This window comes from Gossypium hirsutum, chromosome A02, assembly GCF_007990345.1.
Source record: "Gossypium hirsutum isolate 1008001.06 chromosome A02, Gossypium_hirsutum_v2.1, whole genome shotgun sequence".
Taxonomy (NCBI): Eukaryota; Viridiplantae; Streptophyta; class Magnoliopsida; order Malvales; family Malvaceae; genus Gossypium; species Gossypium hirsutum.
This window is the reverse complement of record NC_053425.1, coordinates 22,534,095-22,558,670: the sequence shown is the minus strand read 5'-3', so window position 1 is coordinate 22,558,670 and position 24,576 is coordinate 22,534,095. Positions and strand designations below refer to the sequence as shown.

At 36.3% G+C, this 24,576-nt stretch overlaps 1 non-coding gene across 1 annotated transcript; it reads right to left on the bottom strand.

The window, feature by feature from the left end:
• Positions 1-585: 585 nt before the first annotated feature.
• LOC121216391 (small nucleolar RNA R71) lies at positions 586-692 on the bottom strand. Its single transcript, XR_005912580.1, has one exon. It is a non-coding gene; the product is annotated as a small nucleolar RNA R71 (small nucleolar RNA).
• Positions 693-24,576: the final 23,884 nt, after the last annotated feature.

Here is a 24,576-nt window from a genome sequence, read left to right as displayed (position 1 = left end):
GGTTTTTCTAGTTTATGACCAGAAGAAACCTGTCAGGAATTACTGTTTGATAGTGAGATCAGTCGCACAGTTCGCAGAAACTGGAGAGAAAAAAGGTGAAGCTTACGATACATAGAGGAAGAGCAAGAGGACGATACTTCTACCACAACCGAGGAGATAGCTGAAAACCAAGAAAATCTACTACCTCCTGCTATTGCTATTAATCAAAATCCTGCTCCGTGCACTAAGTATGATTATGCTAAACCTTCTTTAACAGGAACTGAATCAAGCATAGTTAGACCTGCTGTAGCTGTAAATACTTTTGAACTGAAACCTAACACAATTCAAATGATACATCAATTTGTTCAGTTTGATGGTTTGCAGGACGAAGATCCCAATGCTCACTTGGCAAACTTTTTGGAACTATGTGATACATTTAAAATTAATGGCGTTTCTGATGACACCATTCACCTTCGGTTATTCCATTTTTCATTGAGAAATAAAGCTAAACAGTGGTTGAATTCGTTACCATGGGGGTCAATCACTACTTGGGAACAAATGACCGAAAAGTTTTTATTAAAATATTTTCCACCGGCTAAAACAGCTAAATTACGTAATGATATCTCTTCTTTTGTGTAGATGGATTTAGAAACACTCTACAATGCATGCGAGAGATACAAAGACCTCTTGAGAAGATGCCCTCACCATGGGTTACCACTCTGGCTACAGGTTCAAACGTTTCATAATGGCCTGAATCATTCGACTCAACAAATGGTTGACGCAGTCACTGGCGGAACCATCAATAGTAAGACACCTGAAGATGCTTATGAATTTATAGAAGAGATGTCACCGAATAATTATCAGTGGCAAGTCATGAGGATAAAGCCAACGAAAACAGCCGATGTTTATAACGTCGATTCAGTCACGATGCTCTCTAATCAGGTAGAACTCTTGATAAAGAAAATTTATGGTTTTCTTAGTTCTTTACAGGTTCACCCAGTAATGCAGTGCCAAGCAAGTGGAGGTGGATCAAGCAATTCAGAATACCCACCCTATGGCCACAACATGGAGAACAAACAGTTAAATTACATGGGTAATAATCCTCGATCTCAAAATAATCCTTATAGTAATACTTACAATGCAGGTTGGACGAACCACCCAAATTTCTCATGGGGAGGCCAAGGGAATCAGAGACCACCACCTCCAGGCTTTTAGCAACCACCCTACCAACAAGAGAAAAAGTCGAACCTTGAGGAGAAGCAAACAAAATTCATCTCAGTGTTAGAAACTCGTTTCCAGAATACCGAGACTGCCCTTAAGAATCAGCAAGCGTTAATCCAAGGGCTCGAAACTCAGATAGGCCAACTCGCCAAATTGATTTCTGAATGACCACAAGGTAGTTTCCCGAGTAACATGAATATAACCCAAGGGAACAACTCAATGTGATTACCACTCATGACAAGGAAGGGTTAGTTGCACTTAAACCAGAACTGAGGCAAGAAACTGTGGTAAGTAAAGGTAAGGGTGAGGTGAACCACAATGACCAGAAAACGATAAGTAAAGAGTACAAACCACGGGTTCCATACCCCAATACGACAAGGAAAGACCGTACAGATGAAAAATTTGGTAACTTTCTTAAACTATTAAAGAAATTTCATATTAACTTATCATTTATCGAAGCTCTCTCGCAGATGCCAAATGCAGTCAAATTTTTAAAGGAGCTTCTAGCAAACAAACAAAAATTGGATGAGGTGTCGCATGTGGAGTTGAATGCAGTTTGCTCAGCCATATTACGGAATAAGCTACCCAAAAAATTGAAAGATCCAGGGAGTTTTACGATTTCTTGTTTAATTGGTAGTTTAGATGTTCATAATGCATTGGCTGACTTAGAGGCAAGCATTAATGTTATGCCTTATAAAATGTTTAAACAGCTAGGTCTTTGGAAACCCAAACAAACTAGGATGGGCATTCAATTGGCTCATAAAACCATTAGATTTCCTAGGGGTATCATTGAAGATGTTCTTGTTAAGATCGATAAATTTATATACCCAATAGACTTTGTTGTTCTAGACATGGAAGAGGATAGTAACGCACCTTTGATTTTAGGACGACCCTTTTTAGCGACTGCTAGAACCATTATTGATGTTGGTACAAGTGAACTCACACTTCGTGTGGGAGAAGAAACAATCACCTTCAAGCTCGTAATTTGAGTAACATATCAAGAATTGAAGGTGGTTGTATAAATCATTCTACTAGTACTGATCATGTGGTGAAACCCTCTGTGCAGGAAACAATTTCGAAGAATGAATATGAGTTGTGTTCAAACAACAACAAATGACCTATCTATGAAGAACGAAGGCTATAAATTGAGGAACTAGATGAATGGCAGACACATAGATCGAGGAACCACGATAAACCAAAACATGCCATGATGAGTTCAATGACACACCAAATCAATTTAAGGTTGGAGACAAAGTACTACTAGATGCAGCAGACCCTCGCATTGCCACTTCTGAACCTAATGAAGAAATTCCTCTCATGGTACTCAATATTTTCCCATATGGTACAGTCGAGGTAATTCATCCCAAATTTGACACTTTTAAGGTAAACAATATTCATCTTAAACCTTATATTGATAAAGTTGATAGTAGGGATGAGGAGTGTAAACTCCTCGAGCCACCATGATCACACACCAGAGAGGTAAAGTCAAGCTTAGACTATAAATAAGCTCTTCTCGGGAGGCAACCCGAGCACTAACAATAATGATTTATTTGAATTCTAGTTTTTCACATCTAACCTACTAAACTGAGTCTTGAAACACAGGGTTTTCCCATCCGCACGGCCAGGCACATGGGCGTGCCTACGGCCATGTGAAAATAGAGCAAAAGCTTTTCCCCAACACGAGATGTGATAAATTGCCACAGTCGTGCGACATGGCCGTGGGTGAAACTGCCAAAACAACACGGGCGTAAGACACACCCATGCCTTGAAGCCGTGGTTGAAACTGAGAATTTAACACGGGCGTGCGACATGCCCATGTCATTCACCCGTGGTCGACACTGTCAAAACTAACACGAGCGTGGGCTATCATACACGGGCGTGGGAGAAGCGAACGAAGCAAGACACGGCCGTACCTACACGCCCAAGCAACATGGGCATAATGTCAGACGTGCCCAAATTTAAAAAACGCGAAACACACGAGCAAAAATTAGGGCACACGGGCGTCCCCGTGGCCATGTGCCCAAAAATCTATATAAACCTCTCACTATTCATCATCTCCCTCCCTAAAAATCCCTAACCCTAGCCGCTGCAACTCCACATGCCCTACTGCCACGCCCGTGCGCCGCCCACAACACTATTTTCGATGACTCAAGCTTCTCTCTTTTGCGTTTGTTTACTCTTTTCTCTCTATTTTCTTTAAATATTTTTCCTATTTCATGATTTCTCTGATCTGTTTGAGTATCTTAAGTGAATATTAATAGTAGAATAATAGAAATACTCATGCTTATCATTAAAGAATATTTCCATTTTTCATACTACATTAATCCATTTTTCTTATTTCCATGGATTTTATGTTTACCCACATACATTCACGCAGTAGATTTTCCCGTCGTATTATTCTCATAGTCCTATTTTAATGACTTGATATAATTGCTTTAGTTGTGTTAGTTTTGTTCTCTTCATTTAGTACGCGAGTCTCATGAAATATTCCTAATTAGTTCGTTTTTCCATGCTATTTTTGGGAGGTATTGGTTGAACTTCGACTTTTCAATGTAGGTACAATGTCATCCTCACATGGTAAGAAGACCGTTGTTCCCACCTCGAAGAAAAGGAAAGGAGCAGCATTATCCTCGGGTCCTACAGCGGAGATTTGGCACCCGTTCCTCCAGGTTCCCTTGGGATCCCAAGAGGAACTATATTAGATATTACGAGCCCGACCCCTAGGTGTGGGCCGCTACATTGACTGGGTCGTGCTTGAATAGACTCATTTGGCTGACGCAGTTCGAGCCCTCCTGACGACTGACCCATGGGGGCTCTTCTTTGAGATCGTCGAGCCGACGTATCTTAAGTTCACATTGGAACTCTGCTTGACGTTCCATCTTCAGACTATCATGACCAACTTCTGCCTTGGTAGTCTAGTACACCAAATGAGCGTACTCGGTTTGGGATTGCACAAGCGTTATACACGGAGGAGTTCATGGACGACAATGAACTTGACACCTTCCACCGCCACATCCACTATGCCCCTCAAAATGCTGGAGGGACCTCGTCCCTGCCTCAACTACCTACGATCCTAACTGCTCCAAGGCATCGGCTCTCCCTCCATCCTTGAGGTACCTACACGCCATCTTAGCTCACACTCTCATGGGATGACGAGAGAGCACCAACGTCATCACCACCCACGACGCTTTTTTCTTTTGGAGCATGGCGAACGGGCACGTCCTCGACCTCCCCTACTTCATCACCCTCGCCATTCGCCATCAGACAGAGCGACATAGGAGAGAGGTCATCTCTATCGGCCCCTATGTGACTTGACTGGCTCGGCACTTTGGGCTCCTCAACATAGCAACACAATCATCCTCCCTTACTCTCATCGGCCAGATGTCCCCACAGGGCATCTCTAGCATGCTAAGTATGAGGATGATCGAGAAACGACGTGGCACCTACCCTTCTTAGTACTACCTCGTCCAGCCCATAGGGGAGGAGGACCCAGAGGACATTACTGATGATGTCCCTCCACGTCATGAGGACCCACCATCTCAGCCACTAACCATCCATCGTCCAGTTCATGCGGCGACTTCATATTCTGACATCTCTGAGCGCCTTACATGATTTGAGCAGTAATGTTTTCAGTTCTTTGATCATATTGATACGACTCTACGTAAGATTTATCAGCACTTCCACATCTCATCGCCACCACCATCTCGCGAACCATCCGGCGATAACGATGCTTAAAAACCTTTTATTTATTATTATTTTTTCACTATTATCTTTATTTATCTTATTTAAGTACTTTTTATTTCATTTTACTTTATTATTATTTTAATTCTAGTTTTTATAATTTTTATTAAATAATTTATAGTTTCGGCTATTTCATTACGAGTAATTATACTTCCTTATATTTCCTAAAAAGTTCCTGATTCTATCACATTTATAAAGAGCTCCAAAGCTCATCATCGCATATAAACTAAAAACTCCACTGGCAAAGGTTCTCCATGACTGCCATGTCCTGCTCGCCCACGACCATAGCTACCACTAGATATAATATTCTTTTGTCGTAGGACTTATGGACTAATGAACCTCTACCACTATCGGAGTATCCTCCTCCACTCTCATCATTTTCTTGGCTGATTATTCTCCATAACTCCAAATCAAGGAGTTCATTCATCATTCAGGAAGTTTCACTTCTCTCCCTGTCTTATGATTATTTATCTATATTTTTTTCAATATATCTATCTTTGTACATTGAGGGCAATTTACATCTTAAGTATGGGGGTCTTTCATATCATCATTAGAAATCCCTGAATTTTGTCTTATTCTCATGTGAATCACTCATATCACTATTAGAATGAATTTTAATTAATTTATGATTTTTATTGATATGTCTTGAATTAAAACATAGGCATTTATGCATTGATTGTTTAAACTTTAAGACATTAGGGAATCAAGCATGATAAGTTGATTTTTGAAGAATTATAAACTTTTAGGTTGTTTCCCTAAGTTTAGGTATTATCATGAGTTGAAATTCACAAGTTTAAACATCAAAAAGCCATAATTTTTGTGAGATCTTGAGCCTTTAGAGCATATTTTATTTCTTTCATGCTCACTTTTATTATGAGTGCGTCAGTATTGATTTGTTATTCTAGAACTTGCTTGATTATGCATGTCAAGACCACACCATTTGATTTGATATGTCAAGATGATAAAGTCAATTAGGTTTAACCCACTCACTCTACAAAAGCCTACCTCCATAATTAACCCTTAGTGAACCCCTTTTGAGCCTAACAAGCCATTAATTAATTTACCCTAATATTAACCCATAACCTATTATTGTTGAAATCCCCTAATTTGATCCCTATTTTTGTCGAGATTTGATTTGAACAAATTGCTTAACTATGTTTTGTTCTTCTATGTATTTGACTTGTTCTTAAAAAAACAATACTTACAAACATATTAGTAGTAATTCATTATTTTTGAGCTTGAGTGTTAATTCCATATTCGAGAAGATGCTCACTTGTATTGAACTAATGACTAGTCATTTTTCTAGCTAGGTAACTTTTTAATTCAATCTCGATTCTAACCTTTTCCTTCAGGTTGTGACCATATCCCCTAACCAAAGCCACGTTACAACCCTCTAAAAACCTTTTTGATTAATGTATCATCTCAATATCTAGTGGTGGAGATTTGATTTTCATGCAAGTATATGGTGATAACTTTTCATACTGACTAATGAGTGCTTTAATTGATGTCCTTAAACACCTTGAGTGATTTGAGTGAATCTTTAGTGAGGATGTCAAACTCTGTGATATTTTGATGAAAGGTAATCACTTAGATAAGGGGAGACACCTATGTTTTCGTGATAAAATACTCAACTTGGAATTGTTGAACTTTGATTTACTTTTAGTTGAATTTTCAATGTATGAATACTTATGGATTATTTTGAGATATTATTGATAGGGATTATAAATCGAGAAGAATTTATTTTGATTGTGAGTTGAGGATTTTTCTTTAGGACAAGTAAACGCTTAAGTGTGGGGGTATTTGATAAACCGTAATTTATACATATTTTTATCCCATGATTAACATATTTAAGGATGATTTCTCCTTAGATTTGGTGAATTTGATGCTCCTAATTCTTTAATTTCATGTTTTATACTTAGGTGAGCATAGGAGAGTAAAAAGAGCGAGAAACAGGCCAAAAACGGAGAAAGTGGACCCACATGGGAAATTAACATGGCCTGGACTTCCTCACATGGGCGTGTCACATGGCCGTGTCTCTTTGGTAGGATCGAAGCACGACTTACACGGGTAGACTACACGCCTATGCCTATTCAACAGCCTTGACCATGGGCTGGAGTAATTGCATATGGGCGTGTCTCTGTCGAGCCCAAGTATAACCCTATTCGGAAAAGGCCAATTTTGAGGGCTCTTAGGAATTCTAAAGCCTATTTAAACACCTGATGAGGCACTTAGGAAGGGGGACAGAGAGTAGGAGGTAAGGAATTACTCAAGGGAAGCCGATTGGTCAATTTCAGAAGCCGGATTCATCATAAAGACTGAAGATCTCCCTTCAATTTCCATTCAGGGGTTTTGGGTTTTCTTTATGTTTTGTATTCATTATTCTTCTGAGATGTTTTCTTCCATAATCATGAACTAAACCCCCTAAATACCTAAGGGGAATGAAACCTAAGACAGATCTTGTTATTATTATCTGAATTGTACGATAAATATTTGACTTGTTCTTAATTATGTGTTCTTAATTCTTGTTTTAATATTCCAGGATATTGATTCGAGTTAACGCTCTTATTCAGAGGAGGAATAGACCCTATCTAAGAGTAAATTTGTCATAATTAAGCAGAGTTGATTGCACGCCTAGAGATAGGGTTACAAGATTTTGTCGGATTAGGGTGAAACCTAATAAGGGAATTCATAGATCAAGTTAATGTAATTCTAGGGCGTGTGGATTTTTCCTTGGGTATTGCCTTAATCAATCAAATTTTCCCAAAAGCTTTTTTCCAATTTCTCTCTGTGCATTCTTAGTTTAGTAATTAGTTTAGATAACCAAACCTCTTAATTTTAAGGCTAGATAATAAAAAGGAAGTAAATACTAGTACTCGTGAGTCCTTTGGGTTCGATAATCCAGTTTTGCTAAAGCTATACTATTGTTCGATATGTACACTTGCCTTCATCGTGATAATAGTTAGTTTCAAGAACGATTAATTATAAATATTTAAAACCTGTGCCAAATATCACGTAACACACCTACGAAAATTGAGATTAGACTGGAAATGACCTGTGGTGAAGACCCGATTATGATTTTGGGTCGAGAATTCAAACAATTGAGAAATAAGAATATAGCCTTGGTAAAAGTTTTATGAGATAGACACGAAGTAGAAGAGGCCACATGGGAACCTTAAGAAACCATGAGTAGTCAATATTCGAACTTGTTTACTGGTAAGACTTTCGAGGATGAAAGTCCCTAAGGGGGGAGAAATGTAACATCCAAAAATTAGGCCTAGTCGGAATAGTGGTTTCGAGAAATTTGACATAAAAATATTTGTTTTATGATTTTTTTGAGGTTTAGAATATGAAAATAAGCACATGTTAAAGTTTCATGAAGAAATTCTAAGTATAAGGTGTCCAATTGGAAATTAGGGACCAAATCGAATAAATTGTAAAACTTTGGTTCTAGAAGTAATTAGCATGAAATTACTATGGATTATTAATTACTAGGCCTTAAATAGAAATTTTCCCAATTTCTAAGTTTTTGGACAAAAATAGGCATGCATGGAAAATTTTGAAAGGTTAGTATGGAAGGACATTTTGGTCATTCAGTAATAAAATTAATAAAAAGAGAAAAAGGAAGAAAAATTCAACCATATTCTTCTCCATGGCTACTAAAAATTGAAGGGTGTCCATAGCTAGAGTTTTCAACATTTTCAAGCTCAATAGTAAGTGCTCCCTAGCCCCATTTTTAACGTTCTTCGTATTTTTGAGATCCTCGTAACATGTTCTCTCCATTTCTACCCCTATTTCAAGCTAGGGTTCATGTTAGAAATTTGACCCATGCATGAGATGGTTGTTCTTTGATGATTTATGGAGGGTTATGAAAGTTAAATGTTAGATAAACATCTTTTACTAAGTGATTTCTCATAAAAACACCAAAAAGGGACCTAATTGTAAAAGGCATAAAATATGGGGTAGAAATATGAAATAGAAGAAAATATGGGCTGGCATATGTAGGAAAAATATTTGGCTAGGCTTGGGTATTCAAGAAATTTCATGCATTTCATTATACGAGCCTAGGGACTAATTTGTAAAAGTGTGAAAGGTTAGGGGAAAAATGGTTAATTTTCCCTAGGATGAGTTTTAGGCCAGAAATGAACACTGTGAGGTACTAATAATTCATTTTTACTGATATAAACCCCAAGGAACCAATTCTGGAGGTCGACCATGGAAAATGAAAGGTTTTGAAATAACCGAAATACGAAACCGAAGCAATTACCAAGTAAGTTTGTGTAACTTGAAGTAAACTTTAAATATACTTGAAACGTCATATTCTAAAATGTATGTTAATTTAGATATTGATTGCATGACAATCCATGAAATGTGGTAGTGTAAAATGAAAAAGATGACAGTTGTTCGAGTTGAATGAAAAAGGGAGATTCGATGGGTAAATTCTTGTTTACAGGACATGAGATCCTGCATGTGTTGCAGAAAGGGATTTAGCCCAGACGGGTAATCTGATGATCTCTGTATAGTAAGTATCCAGCCCGGACGGTTGTTCTTTAAGTGATCGAACTTCCCAATGAATATATGTGCATTGTGGATTTAGCCAGGATGGGTAATACGATTAAAGATTGAAATTAGCCTGGACTGGCATTTTATATACGATCGTATTGGAGTAATTTTCGTTATGAGGGATTTAGCCTGGAATGGTAATCCCTACAATACTCCTTGATTTTATGTTATAAGGGATTTAACCTAGATTGGTAATCTCACTGTAAGAGTAAGGTTCACGGGAGTGTATATTTAAAATGGTCACTAGCATGGCTTGATGGTAAACGGGATACCCATTGAGATTTCTGAGAAATTCAATGGGACTATAATGAGAAACAAGAATGGAAATGTTTGAATTGATGAGCTCACCTAAATTAATACTATATTGCTTGAGAGGAAACTAACTTGATGATTGAGTGTATGTGATAGGGGATTTATACTATTTATGTTTGGCATGAATGTCTTTTATGGTTGTATGCAAAATAATCGGTAAGTTTACCTTCCCGTTATCTGAACTTACTAAGCATTTTAATGTTTACCCCTTTCCTTTCCCTATTTTACAGAGCTCGTGGACTCGTGAAAATTGGAAGACGATTGTAGTATTGTCAACACTATCATCTTATCTTGCTTTGGTATATAGATACCTTTACTTTGTTTCAATGGCATGTATAGGTTTTTGGTTATTTTGTTATATGTGTCACTGGTAAGCCAATGTAAGGGCTTGAATGATATACGTATTCATTTTGTATATGACCATAAGACATGGCTCATTTTGATGTAGGTTGTAACTTACTAATTAGGCATGTTGGTGTCTAAATGTTCATGAGATGGTTAAATGTGGTATATCATGAATGGAAATGTGGAATGTAGCCAAATCACTTGGAGATGGCTAGGTCATAATTGGCAATGAGTTATAAAATGAGCCAAGTCTAAGTGTATTTGATGATATGGTAATCTTTAATACAAAGAGAATGATCTAGCATGTTTAAAACCAATGAGATGAGGTTAACATGCAATAGACCATTGAAGGTAGTCATTGGGCATATTTAGGCCCTGTTAAATACTATAAAGTTCACAGATGTGTGTGGATGTTGACGGTGACCATTGGCTTGGATTGTAGCCTCCAAAAAGTTTCACACAAGTAGACACACGGGTGTGTCTAGGCCGTGTGTGACACACGGTCAGTTCCATGGGCGTGTGGTATGGCCGTGTGTCCCCTGTACCTAAAATTTTTAGGTTAGTATGCATGGTAGTAAACACACGGGCGTGTCCCAAGCACATGGGCGTCTGTATTGCCTCTACAAGGGCGTGTGAGGCTTAACCCTAGAAATTTTCCTAAGATTTTCTTAAGCTCTCAGTTTAGTGCTAGACCATTCTTAATGCATGTTTTGGGTCTCGTAGGCCCATAATAGGGACACTATGAATATGTTTGATTAGTTTTAATTTGGAAAGAAATTTTATAGCCTGTGATTTTTCAAAAATGTCATGCTTGTGTACGGTAATGCCATGTACCTTGTCCTGGTCTCGGGTACAGGTGAGGGGTGTTATAGATTTTCGATTGTTAAGGGATGTGGATAAGTGGGGATTTTTTTGAGTAATCTTAGGAGTGATTTGCATAGAAAAATAGGGGAGTTTGAAGGTAGGGGAAGAGTGTGTGCCGAATTAGAACTCCTGCGTCTCAGGATTTCAGCTTTGGTTGGTATTAGCACTCCATTGCGATTGCTGCCAAGAGTTTTGGTTCTTTTTCTTTTCTTTGGAGACCGATTTGCGCTAGCGAGTGTTGTTGTGTCTCTCATTTTTGCTTATTTCGGGTTTGCATTTTGAGTCCCTTGCTTGCCATTTCGTTCTTCTTTCCCTTTTCTACTTAGCTGAATGCTCTTTGTCCCTCTCTCTCAATTCGTTTGGGTCTAGCAATTCCCCCTCTTCTACATCTTGTTGTTTTGACCGATTCTCTTTGCTTCTCTCTCTCTCAACTCAGTTTTGCCTTTGGTCGAATACCCTTCTCCCCCTTTTTTCTATTCTTTCGGATTTAAACAATTCCCTCTCCTTGCACCTTTGGGCTTTGGTCAAACACTTCTTCTTCTTCTCCCTCTAATTTTTCGGTTTGGGGAATTTCTTCCTTGTCATTGTGGTGTTTTCTTCTTACTGTTGAATGCTTGGCTTATAACCGAACCCTGCCTCTGTCGCCATCTTTGTTCAGGCTCACGGTTGTTCACTTTCTCTTTCTTTCTCTCTCTGCCGCAATAATTTTCCATCTAACGTCTTCTTTTCTCTGCCAATTACTACTAGGGGTGCTATTGTTCAATCTTGTGCCTCAGTTTTATTATGTGCTTTTGGGTGAAGGCCGATTGCTTCTATCTTCCATTCTTAGTTTTACGCTTTTGGTAAGTTGTTGCACACTTGGTTCAAACTGCTTGCGTGTATGGTAATAGTTAACAAGTTCGGTTGGAATGCAGGTAATCTTTTCGGGTTGTAATCAGTCTTCTGCAACGGTTGAAGGGTGCAAGTCTCAATCATTCAATCAAGGCAAGTGATGAGTAATATTTTGGATAAGTGTTAAGAGAGGTTGTTTAACCCTATTGTCAAATGATTAATAGAGTTTCTGGATCGAATGTAGGTTTTGGTGCTCGTAGGCTTATCGCGCATTTTCCTAACCAAGGTGTGTAACACGATCTCAAACATGGAAATCGGCAAAATCCGGAATAAGTGACGATGATGCTACACGGGCGTGCGCCCGCTTGGGTGGTGGTCCATGTGACGAACATGGGCATTTGATAGTTTAGGCCTTATTGGGCCATGTTGGGCCAAAATGGGCTGTGTGGGCCCCACACGAGTAAACCACACTGACGTTTGGAGAATATTGTGCCAGGCTGTGTAATCCACACGGCCAAGGCCATTTCTGGGCTTTCTGGGCCACTCGGGCGTGTAAGCCCACATGGGCCCGCATTATGGGCTGTGGGCCCGTTTTCACTGTTTGACTGTTAAGGTTGCATCAGCTAAATATTCCATGACATTTATATAGTCCCTAAACAACTTAAATTTACAATTTAACCCTTACATTTTCACTTTATAACATTTAAATCCCTAAAAATTAAAACTAGAAAAAATCATTACACAAAGTAACTACATTAACCATAAAAATTATAAATTCATCCCCCACCTCAAGAACTCTTAACATTCCAAAAAAAGTCGCTAACTTTCCATAATTTATCAAATTGATCCCTAAATTAACTCAGTTAAGTAAAATAATCACAAAAACACCAAATTTATTAACAATGGGGGCTTAAATCACTTACATGCATGAACAATTAGCAACCAGAGCTTCAATTCCACTCCAATGGTGTTTTCTCTCTTATCTTGTGGTGAAGAAGAATAAAGAAGAGTGATGACCATTTGTTTTTGTTTTTCTTTCTTTTAGTTTAACTTAATTACTAATTTACCAATTAAAATCATTAAATTTACAACAAAACCAATCCATAGACATCCACTATCTTGAGATTTGGTATTATTATCCACTAAGTCCATTGAGTCTCCTTTTTATATCTATTTAACACATTTACTAATAAACTTCAACTTTTGCCTCTCTTACTCTTTAGTCATTTTTACTTAATTAGCTATTTAAATCTTAAAATTTCTTAACCAAATTTTTATACCATATAAATACTAAATAATTAATATATACTGACTCACTAGTCAAAATTGTGGTTCCAGAACCTTTACTCCCTACACTACTAAAAATAAGTCATTACATTTTTCTCTATGTATAATCGCTACCGCTTACTATTTCAAGGAGCATAAGAATTTCCTCAGCCATTTTTGACCAATCACTTCCTCCAACCTATCATATCCAAAAATTCAGGGGTTAGTAGAATCGAGTTTGTGAACCGAGAGAGAGTGGTCATGCCATAATTTTTGATATTATTTGTGCATTTCTAGGAAATAAATGAGTTATTGGTCTATTGGTTAAGTGTTTGTGAAACTATCATTGAAACCCAAGTTCAAATCTCTTCCTTCGTACCATTTTTATTATTTTCAAAATTTGCATCAAACCCTAGTATATGGCATGCCTTGTTTTTAAAATAAATATTGTAGGGTTATGTAAAGGATAAGTTATTGGCTTATTAGTTAAGAGAAAACAAGGAGACAATGCAATTCGCTTAGAAACTTGAGTTCAATTCTCGTCCCTTGAAAATTGTCAATTTTTGCTATTTTTTCTCCTTCTCCTTATTTTGTGTCGCCCATGCCTAGTTATCCTAGGTATAAATACCACTTTTCACTTGTTTTTCAACCTTTAGTTAAAATTTCCCTACCCTATTCGTTCACCCTTCTTCTCCCTTCTTCCTCTCTCAATTTTCTTCCCTTTTATCCATCACAGTGCCGCCCATCAAGCCCTCTTTTCCTATCGTCCTTCCCTCATCCATTGATAGTGAATTTTTTTATTGATTTCCTCATCTCTGATGCTGTTATTTTTCATCAATTTTTCAGCCTTAGATCTATCCCTTTTGGCACTCCAAATTAGCCTCCTTTGCTACCACAAAGATATCCATTGCCGCCCCTTGACATCTACCAGGTAAGTGACATATTTTTCCATTTTTCCTTTCCAATTTTCTATAAAAGAGTCACCGTTCCAGATCCGGAATTGTGATAAATTTTTATAATTTAAATGGTCAATTTCCATCCATCAAACTCATCACTTCGGCTACCCAAAGCAATCCCTAAAACTATCACCATTAGTGGTTGTTGTCACCCCTAAGTTTCTCTTTTTGGTGGCTGCCGATTTGAGCGTTAGAACTGATTTAAACCTATGATTACAGCCTTTATTTACACTTATTTTCAATCCTAATATATACTCTTTTAATATCTAAAACAATACTTTAAGATGCTTTTCAAAATATCCCCCGTTGTGGCCAATTTTGGTGGTGTGTCGCCCTAGAACCACTGTAAAGGGTTGTTGGTTTTTCATACATTTACCACCCTTTTCCAACAAGGTTTTAATTCTTAATACCTCATTCTAATTGACCTTTGATCTTATTCATTCAACAACTGAGATCTAACAAATTGGGAAGCATAATTACGATTGTTTGCTAGTTAATGGTTAGTATTGATTCTATTGTTAAGGGATGTGTTGGCTGGATAAATTGGGGTTATTTGTTGGTGTTTAACTACTGATTTGTATTATTTTATTGTGTTAGGTGCTGATTTGAACGCCCTGAACCAGTAATGAAGTCGTTTATCGTCTACACACATGTTTTGTATCGAATCAGCTTAGGTAATCTAGTCCATTTGAATATGAAAGTTGTTATAACACTTATTTGGTTAATACTTTGGAAAGTGTTTTAAGAATGGTTTTACAGCATCTTAACTTGATAAAATGTTGTACTTTAACTTTGGTTTGATTCAGGTCTAAAGTGGGAATGGAGGATTTCACAAGTAATGTTGCAGTTGTGTGAAATTAAGGTGTGGGTTCTATCTAGTAAACTTGAGTGTTTAAATTATATTTCTAGCAGATAAATTAATGTTTAAGCCTACTTTTCGGGCTTAGTTAAATGGAAAAGTAAGTGAGTTTAAGGTGGTCGAATCAGGTACATTTCAAGCCCTAATTAAATGGCATGTCTGGAAAATTAGGATGGTTGTTTGATTATTTATAGGTGTGATATTTGTATGCAATGACATGGATGATTTGAATATAAAATGAATGATTATTGTATGCATAGCGTGTTAATGTGAAATCAATGATTGAGTGCATGAATTGTATGCTCAAGTGAAATGCTATGAAATGTACTATTTGAAAGCTTGCTATATGCACTAGAAAATTGCTCTTGTAGCATGTTAAATTGCCTTTGAAATAATTATGAAACTGAGGCATGTTACAATGTCATCAAATTCATTATGAAATGGAAAATTTCATAAGTGTCACTACTAATTGGAAATGAATGATAATGAAGGCATGTAAATCATGCCAATAAAATGTAAATGTAAAGAAAACATGTTCCTATTTGTATCTTAAATGTCACAATGCATGTGCATGTGGTGGGATATTGTGGATAACTGAGGAGTTCCTTGGAGTAACGGTAACAGATTTAGTTTGTATTAATGTTGTCAGCACACTGCACCTAGAGTAATGAGGAGATTGGCAAGTATATCACATAATGAATGGCAGTTTGATATGCATTTACTGAACTGGTGGCTTGCCCACAAAATTGATAGCTTGTCTATATATTGATCGGCGGTATAACTGCGTTGTTTATAATGGTGGTTTAACCATATCGAGCTCTCCTCGCATTGTTCAAAGTTTGGAATATGGGTTCTAGGGAACTCGTGGTGTGTAGTGGATGGATGGGTAGGAACCTTTTTTCATTGTATCATGCTCGCATCATACTCATATAACATTAATTTATGCTATGTATTGTATTATGTTGCATCGAATAGTTTTAAATTAATGATTGTTTCTTGTATGAATGTTTGTGTCCTTATACTATTATAGACTTACACTGAGCTAGTTTAGCTCACCTCATAGTTTCAAACTTCTCAAGTAATGCTCAAGACTAGGATTGGACCTAGCATACAGAATGTCACCTTGAACATCGAACTATTTTTAAATAATTATTTTTTGTATAATTTCTTTATCGGGTATGGATTGTTAATTTTTAATATCTTGGGTTTGTGGCTTGATTATTTTTATTTGTGGATTTTGTGCATGCATGGATCATAGAAACTTAATAATATGTAATTGCATGCTATTTGACTTAAGTAAAACTGACATTGTTAATCAATTTTCTACTGTGTTACAAATAAATCATATTTGAAAAACAAATCAATAAAGCAACTAGATTTCCAAAATGACGTGAATAATGGTTTTCCGCTACCTTTTCAAGATTTGAAATTTTGGTAAAACAAAATGTCAAATCAATTAGTCTTCCAAAATATGGCAACGATAATAAAACAGACTCTAAGTAAAGATAGCCTAATTAAATGAATTCTTTAACGTTATTTAATTTCAAGAGTGATGACTTTTCTTAAGATAAACAAATTAGGGTTTTCGTAAGATTACCCAATAAACGAATTATTTATCTAACTTGGATCACCAATAATGGTTTTCTTCAAAAACAATTTGTGTTAAGGATTGTCAAAGGTCAAATGGTCTTCTTAGCCATTTTGGTGGCTAATGTAGCCTTCTCAATCAGGCCAAAATGTCTAGGTCGGGTTAGGGAGGTTACACAACCATTATGTCAAATTGTTCTTTGCTCTCCTAATCTAGACATGCATAAAAGTGCTGTAATTGAATGACTGTATTAATTCCACTCCCAGACCCTTCCATACAATTATCTTGAATCTATCCCATGCTTGATCAAGCATTTCAATGGGGCTTTGTTTGAATTGCAATAGCTCCTCATTTGTTTTTAGCATCACAAGCATAGGTATGATCCTTTGTAAGAACCATTGCACAAACTCTTCCCATGTTGTAATAGTTTCTAAAGGTAACGTTTCTAACCATTCTCATATCTAACCTCCAAGGGAAAAAGGAAACAACAGTAATTTGATTGCTTCTTCTGACACTCCAACAAATCCCACTGTGCTACATATTTGTCCAAACCCTCTAAAAAAAGCTATGGGGTCCATGGTTGAATTGTTGTTAATGTTGATTACCATGTCAATAAGGATGGATTAATCTCAAATGGAATTCTATTCATTACTGGTCGGGAAATACTAGGCTTTAACTAATTTGTTTCAAAAATAGTTCTACCCAACAAAGCTGCAATCATGTCCCTTCATTAAGTTTATTAAATTATACTAAAACAAAAAAAAAATTAAGGTCATATCTACAGTCTTTAAATTTCCTACTTATCATATTAATTGTAAAGATACTTTCTAGACTTAATGTTGAAACCACCCTAACAACGACGCCAAAAACTTGATCTCCTATAAATGTGTTATCATTAATAGTATAACTATCAGACCAAAAATATATAATTAAATCAACAGTGTCCGCAAGTATACGAGTCAAATTGTAATATAGTATTTGTGTTACAGTGGAACATAGGGAAAGTATTCTTAGGATTGTACATAAGGGAGGATGGATTTACTGTATCAGAAATCTCTTTACAATAATAAGTCTCAACAGTAGTTGTTAAATTGTATATTACGATAAAGTATAAAATAGATTAATATAGGAAATGAAATAAATAAAAACAAAACAAACGACTAAACTGATGAAACCAATCAGGAAGATTAAGTCATTTTAAGCTATAGTTAACTTCAGATTAGGGTTTTAGGGTTGATTAGGTACTAACCAGTCAGGAAGATTAACTTGTTTTAGGCTGTCGTTAACTTCGGATTAAGGTTTTAGGGTGGATTAGGTACTAACTAACCTATTATTACCTCCCAAAAATTTGATACACGCTTATCTCCAACCTCACTTTCTCAACTATGATAAATTATGATTTACTTCGCAAAACTTATCTTCTAACCTCGTTTAACCTATAATTACTTCCTAGGATTGTCAAGCCTAGGGTTTAAGAGCATGCAATTTAGACCAACTAATCCTATCAAGAAACCTTAAATCCTCTATTAATCATGTCCCCATCCACTCATTAATCTTCCCTAAGGAATTTAGCCACTCATGGTATTAATGATCTTAATCTCAAGTGAAGTAAACATGTAAACAAACACGATTATATTGGAATAGAGAAGAGATTGGAATAATCCTGATTTGATGTCAATTAAGAACGTGGAGTAAATAATCTCTCAATTAAAATAACGAATCTTGTCACTTGCAAAAGAGAAATAACTAAATAACTTCGATTAAATAAAATAACTCTTGTACCAAAACCGATTCCAAGAGAGAAGAACAAAGAGTTTATAGAAAAAAAAAGAAAACTTACCCAAACTACCAAGGTTTTTGGATGCGTCTCATATGACTTAGTTATATCAAACCCCTAAGGATTTATTTATAAGAGTGTTGGCAGTCCGAATTAGGTCTTAGATACGTCCTAGGTCTTCGTATAAATTTTATTATGTAACACCCCTAACCCTCATCCGTCGCCGGTATATGGTTACGAGGCATTATCGATCAACCACAAAATAAATCATACATTTGTAAAATCATCATTAAAAAAACCATTCATCTCAATCACTTTGTCCCTTTTAAGGTCCTACGAGACCTTAAAACAAGCTTAGAAGTGGTTCGGGACTAAATCGATAACATTTGAAAAATTTGAGAAACTTAGAAAATTTTCAAACTTTTAAAGGTCACACGCTCGTGTGAGTAGGCCGTGTGCCTCACATGGTTACCAGACACACTCGTTTCATAGACCGTGTATGTAACACCCCTATCCCGTATCCGTCGCCGGAATAGGTAAAGGGGCATTACCGGACTTGAAACTCATATCAGAACAGTAAAAATTTTGAATTTTTTTTGAACATTCCTTTAGATAAATACTAAAAACAGCTAGGGATGCAATTTGAAATTCTATAAGTACACATTCAAAAGATGCCATTTTTGCATGGCTTATATACATTAACCAAAATATTCTTCGGCCACTGGTCTATTCTTTGCATGCCATAAAATAACTCAAAACATAACAGTAACAAGCAGTGGATAGTGATAGTGTGACTAGTTGCTGACGATCCCCGAGCCTGTAGCTTCGAAGTGAGATCTATAAAACAGAGAAAACAAAGTAAACGGAGTAAGCATTACAATGCTTAGTAAGTTTTAAGCAGTGTCAACAGATAACAATCAAATTATAACAGAGTTGTTCGTATTTTTATTTCACTCTTCCTTCGGGCATACCATCCCTTTACCGAATATGCACATCTCATCATATACAATAGGCAGATAAACTTTCACATAAAAGTGAGCTCATGTGACATAGATATACTGCATAATTTCACATAACCTCTCACACTGATCCGATGTCACATAATCATAGGAATAGTCTCATAGATTGCTCACGTATGCATCACATAACTACCTTATGATTTAGTTCAAATCAAGCTCACATATAAACTTGGAGTACATACCTGTTTAACCTTTCGCATTGAATATATTTATAAGCAATTCTTATTACGAAGTCTTGTAGCTTTAACCTCTACTCGGATTATCGGTGAGACCTTTAGCTCAGATGAAATCTCCACACGAAGTTATCGGGTCTTACCCGGACAAAATCTCCACACGTAGTCTCCGGGTCTTACCCGGACATAATCTCCACACGTAGTCATCGGGTCTTACCCGGAATATATTTCCAAGTTTCATGTACATTTAATCACATGTTACAACATTCACATCGACTATCATATTTGTAATTCATTTGCCTCATCAAATATCTAATAATACACACCTTTCACATTTGGTCATTCGGCCACAATATACACACATCTCCTACATATTTCACACTAGCCCTTCGGCTTTACCACATATACGTATCTCATACATATTTCACACTAGCCATTCGGCTTTACCACATATATATATCTCATACATATTTCACATTAGCCATTCAGCTTTACCACATATACATATCTCATACATATTTCACATTAGCCATTCGGCTTTACCACATATACATATCTCATATATATTTTACATTAGCCATTCGGCTTTACCACATATACATATCTCATACATATTTCACATTAGCCATTCGGCTTTACCACATATACATATCCCATACATATTTCACATTAGCCATTCGACTTTACCACATATACATATCTCATACATATTTCACATTAGCCATTCGGCTTTACCACATATACATATATTTATCTTGTGCATCAATTTCAGCAATAGCTTATAAACAACTCAAATAGTTTCATAAATGTTTTCAACAAATTCACATATTCACTACAAGTTGTTTTCCTGAGCAATAGTCACTAAATTATTTATAACTAGAGCTACAAAACTCAACATCAATTGCCGTTAATTTTACCTGAATATAGACTCATATATATTCCATCCATAAAATTTTCAGAATTTTATGTTTGGCCAATCAATACCAGATTTTTCTTAAAGTTTTCCCTGTTTCACTATTTGACTAATCTGACCACTCTTCACTACGAATCTAATTCCTCATTGTACAGAATTCAAAATATGTTCCATTTGATTTCATTTGAAACTAGACTCATTAAGGAGTCTAATCATATAAATTTTTTCTTATAACTATTTTTGTACAAATTATAATGATTTTCTAAATACAGAATAGGGGATTTCAGAGTCATTCCGACACTGTCTCACACAACTTTAAATATCTCTTTATAGGAAATTTCTTTGCTCACACGGTCTCTTTTACAAGAAACTGGACTAATTAAGCTTTGATTACATATTTTATTCAGCCTATAATTCCACACCAACAATTTATGGTGATTTTCTAAAACCACGTTACTGCTGCTGTCCTAAGCAAATTATTACAATTTGCTCTTAAATTTCCAAGTCCAAACACTTATGAACTTACCATTTGAGTTTAAAACATATCATGGCCACATCATATCTTATTAAATCAACTCATTATGTCCTATTATGATTGAATTTACTCAACATTTAATCACTTAAAACTTAACAAGGAATCAAACTCAAATACTTAAGAACTTACCTCGGAAATTGCCGAACGATTACAGATCGACTGTTCGGTTAGGTAGCTTTTTCTCTTTTCCAAATTAGACTCCCTAAGCTCTTGAGCTTGAATAAACAAATTTAATCTATTACAAACCAATTATACAAACTCATGGCCGAATATAACAAGAAGACTACTAGATTCTACTAGCCACTCATTGCTCTATTATTAACCTTACTTAATTATAAACGCATTCGGCAATTTGATAATTAAGTTAATATCATGGTATCATAACTCAACATTTATCAATATATCATTAACAAAATATGCTCATGTCAAATTTACTCCCAATCACATCTCAAAATTCAGCAAGCTTAGAACTCATTTAATAATTAAATTCGGTAGTTTAATCACTTTGCTAACTACTTATACATATAATTCAATGATTTTTACACCATCTTACAATCACCATTATTCAAGACTTTGAGATTTCCACAAATGTTCATCTAATGCCTCTAGGCTAAATGTAATATTGCATCCAAATGCACATAGTTTTTTGTTATATCTAATTCTAATGTACATAATCATAATTCAATTCAACATTATAAACCATTATCACCCATTTAGCCGATTATAGGGAATTAAATATAATATCTCTAGGATATACTCTACATGGCCGAATATACCACATTAATTTTTAACATTACCCATGTAATTACCTATAGGCTCTTATACCTTAAATTCACACATTTAACCTTTTAATGCCTATTTATAATTCCTTTGGTCTTAACCTAAATGACAGCTCTCATTCTCCATATTTCAACCGAATTTTTCATAGCATGAAGATTAAAATTTTTTTATTTTTCCACCTTGAACTTCATACATTTATAAAAACTTTCATAACTCATTTGGCCTTATCAAGAACCATTTAACATGCAAGGAAAATAATCATAGAGGAAGAAAATAACATTCTAAATAGACTCAATCTTTGACCGAATGTACAAGGTGCCTCTAAGCCACTCATCCAAAAATCTTTACCCCATTCTAGTCATTCCCCCATTGTTCCATGCAACATGAAAATAACCCCTAATTCCAACACTTAATCATTCCGCATATTGCTCAAATCACCATAAGAAATCTCAACTTTCTTGACATTACCAAGAGTGCATCCACAATTTAACTTAGCATATTATAAAGCCAAATCAACAAATTCAAAGCTTACCTCCTAATAGCTAAAGATGAATGCCGAATTGCTCTAGGTAAGTTTTCCCTTCTTTTTCATCTTTGTTTCAGCTTGAGAGAGGTATGAGAAGAAGATGAACACCATCCTCTTTCTTCTCTTTTATTTAATTCCTTTTATTACAATTATTAAATCATTTGTTAATACAAAATTATTTTAATTTTTGAATTAGTGGAGCATTATCTTTCCTTGGCCGGCCACTATGTTTATCATGGGTAAATTGACATGCAAAACCACTCTTTTCAATGCATGTACTATTAGACCATTGTAAGATTAACCTCTCACTTTCCAACAATGTTTCATATAAGTCCATTTTAATATATTCACATAAAAGTGATCAAATTAATGCATGAAACTTTCACACATGCATTTACTCACATCATAAACACAGAATATAACTTTTAATTTCTTATAGGACTTGGTTTCGTGGTCCCGAAACCACTTTCCGACTAGGGTCAATTTATGGCTGTCACAGTGTAACACCCCACACCCGTATCCCATGCTGGTTTGGAATATGAGGCATTACCTAACTTAAACTTATGCATATAAATGTTTTCATAATACCAGAACATGCTTAAATTAAAAAATTTTCAATTTTATCTATAAAGTCCTTAATAAGAACCTACTAAGCCCAAAACATCCATTGGAAACCATTCAGAAACAATCTGAGTCCTTTAAAGAACTCTGAAAGTAAGTCTTAACACAGGGGCACATGCCCGTGTAGGAGGGGTAACACGCTCATGTGACATTTCAACATGGTCATGCTATTGGCCCGTGTGGCTCACACGGCCTAAGCAATACAGGGACACGCCCGTGTCATATACCCGTGTGGAATTAATTCTAAATGCACACCTACAGGGGTTTTCACATAGCCTGGAACACGCCCGTGTCTCAGGCCCGTATGCAAAAACTTGGACATTCTGTTTCTGAAGTCAGCAATCCTTACGGGCCACATGGCCAAGGCACACGTCTATGTGGTAGGCCATGCCCTTCACATGGCTGAGACGCACGGTCGTGTCTCTGCTCGTGTGTTTACGACTATGCATACTGACTTACAATTTTTACGTGTAGGGGATACACGACCATATCACACGCCCATGTGGTAAATCGTGAGTCACACACAGCCTAGACACACGCCCGTGTGCCTACCTGTGTGGACAAATAAGGCTATTTACCAAGCCTTTTTGTCACCCTTTCTTATGTAACCTGTACAAAAATCACTCTATACTAACATAAGGGCACATCACATAGCCAAAATAAGCACAATGGATACATTTCAGTTTTGCAATTTACTCATCCATGAAAATATCATCTTCTAATAAACCACAATTTATACATATTTCTATCTCATGCTTAGCACATTTTACGGATGATTTTTCCTTAAAATTGGTGAATTCGATGCTCCTAATGCCTTAATTTCATATTTTATACTTACTTGAGCATAGGAGAGTGAAAGGAACAAGAAACGGGCCAAAAATGGAGAAAATAGGCTAACGTACGAAATCAACACAGCCTGGACCTCCTCACACGGGCAGATCAAACGGCCATGTCAATTTGGCAGAACTAAAGCATGACTCACACGGGTGGACCACACGCCATTGCCTATTTAACAGGCTTGACCACGGCCTGAAGTAATCACACACAGGCGTGTCCCTGTCGAGCCAAATTGAGTCCAATTCGGAAAAGGCCAATTTTGAGGGTTCTTAGGCATTCTAAAGCCTATAAATACACCCTAGAGGAGGATGAAAAGAGGACGCATAGAGGAGGAAGCAGGGAACTGCTCAAGGAAAGCCGATTGATCCATCTCAGAAGCCGGATTCATCATCAATACTGAAGATCTCCCCTCAATTTCCCTTCAGAATTTTTGGGTTTTTCTTAATGTTTTGTACTCATTATTCTTCTGAGATGTTTACCTTTTTAGTTATGAACTAAAACCCCTAAATACCTAAGGGGAATGAAACCTAAGACAGATCTTGTTATTATTATCTAAATTGTATGATAAATATTTGACTTGTTCTTAATTATGTGTTCTTAATTCTTGTTTTGATATTCCAAGATATTGATTCAAGTTAAGTTCTTATTCAGAGGAGGAATAGACCTTGTCTAACAGTACATTTGTCATAATTAAGCGGAGTTGATTGCGCACCTAGAGATAAGGTGACAAGATTTTGCCGGATTAAGGTGAAACCTAATAAGGGGATCCATAGATCGAGTTAATACAACCCTAGAAAGTTAATTAGAAAGAGATTTCAATTATTCAACCTAGGGTTAGACGTTGTTAGTGTCGAGAGGGATGATAATATAACT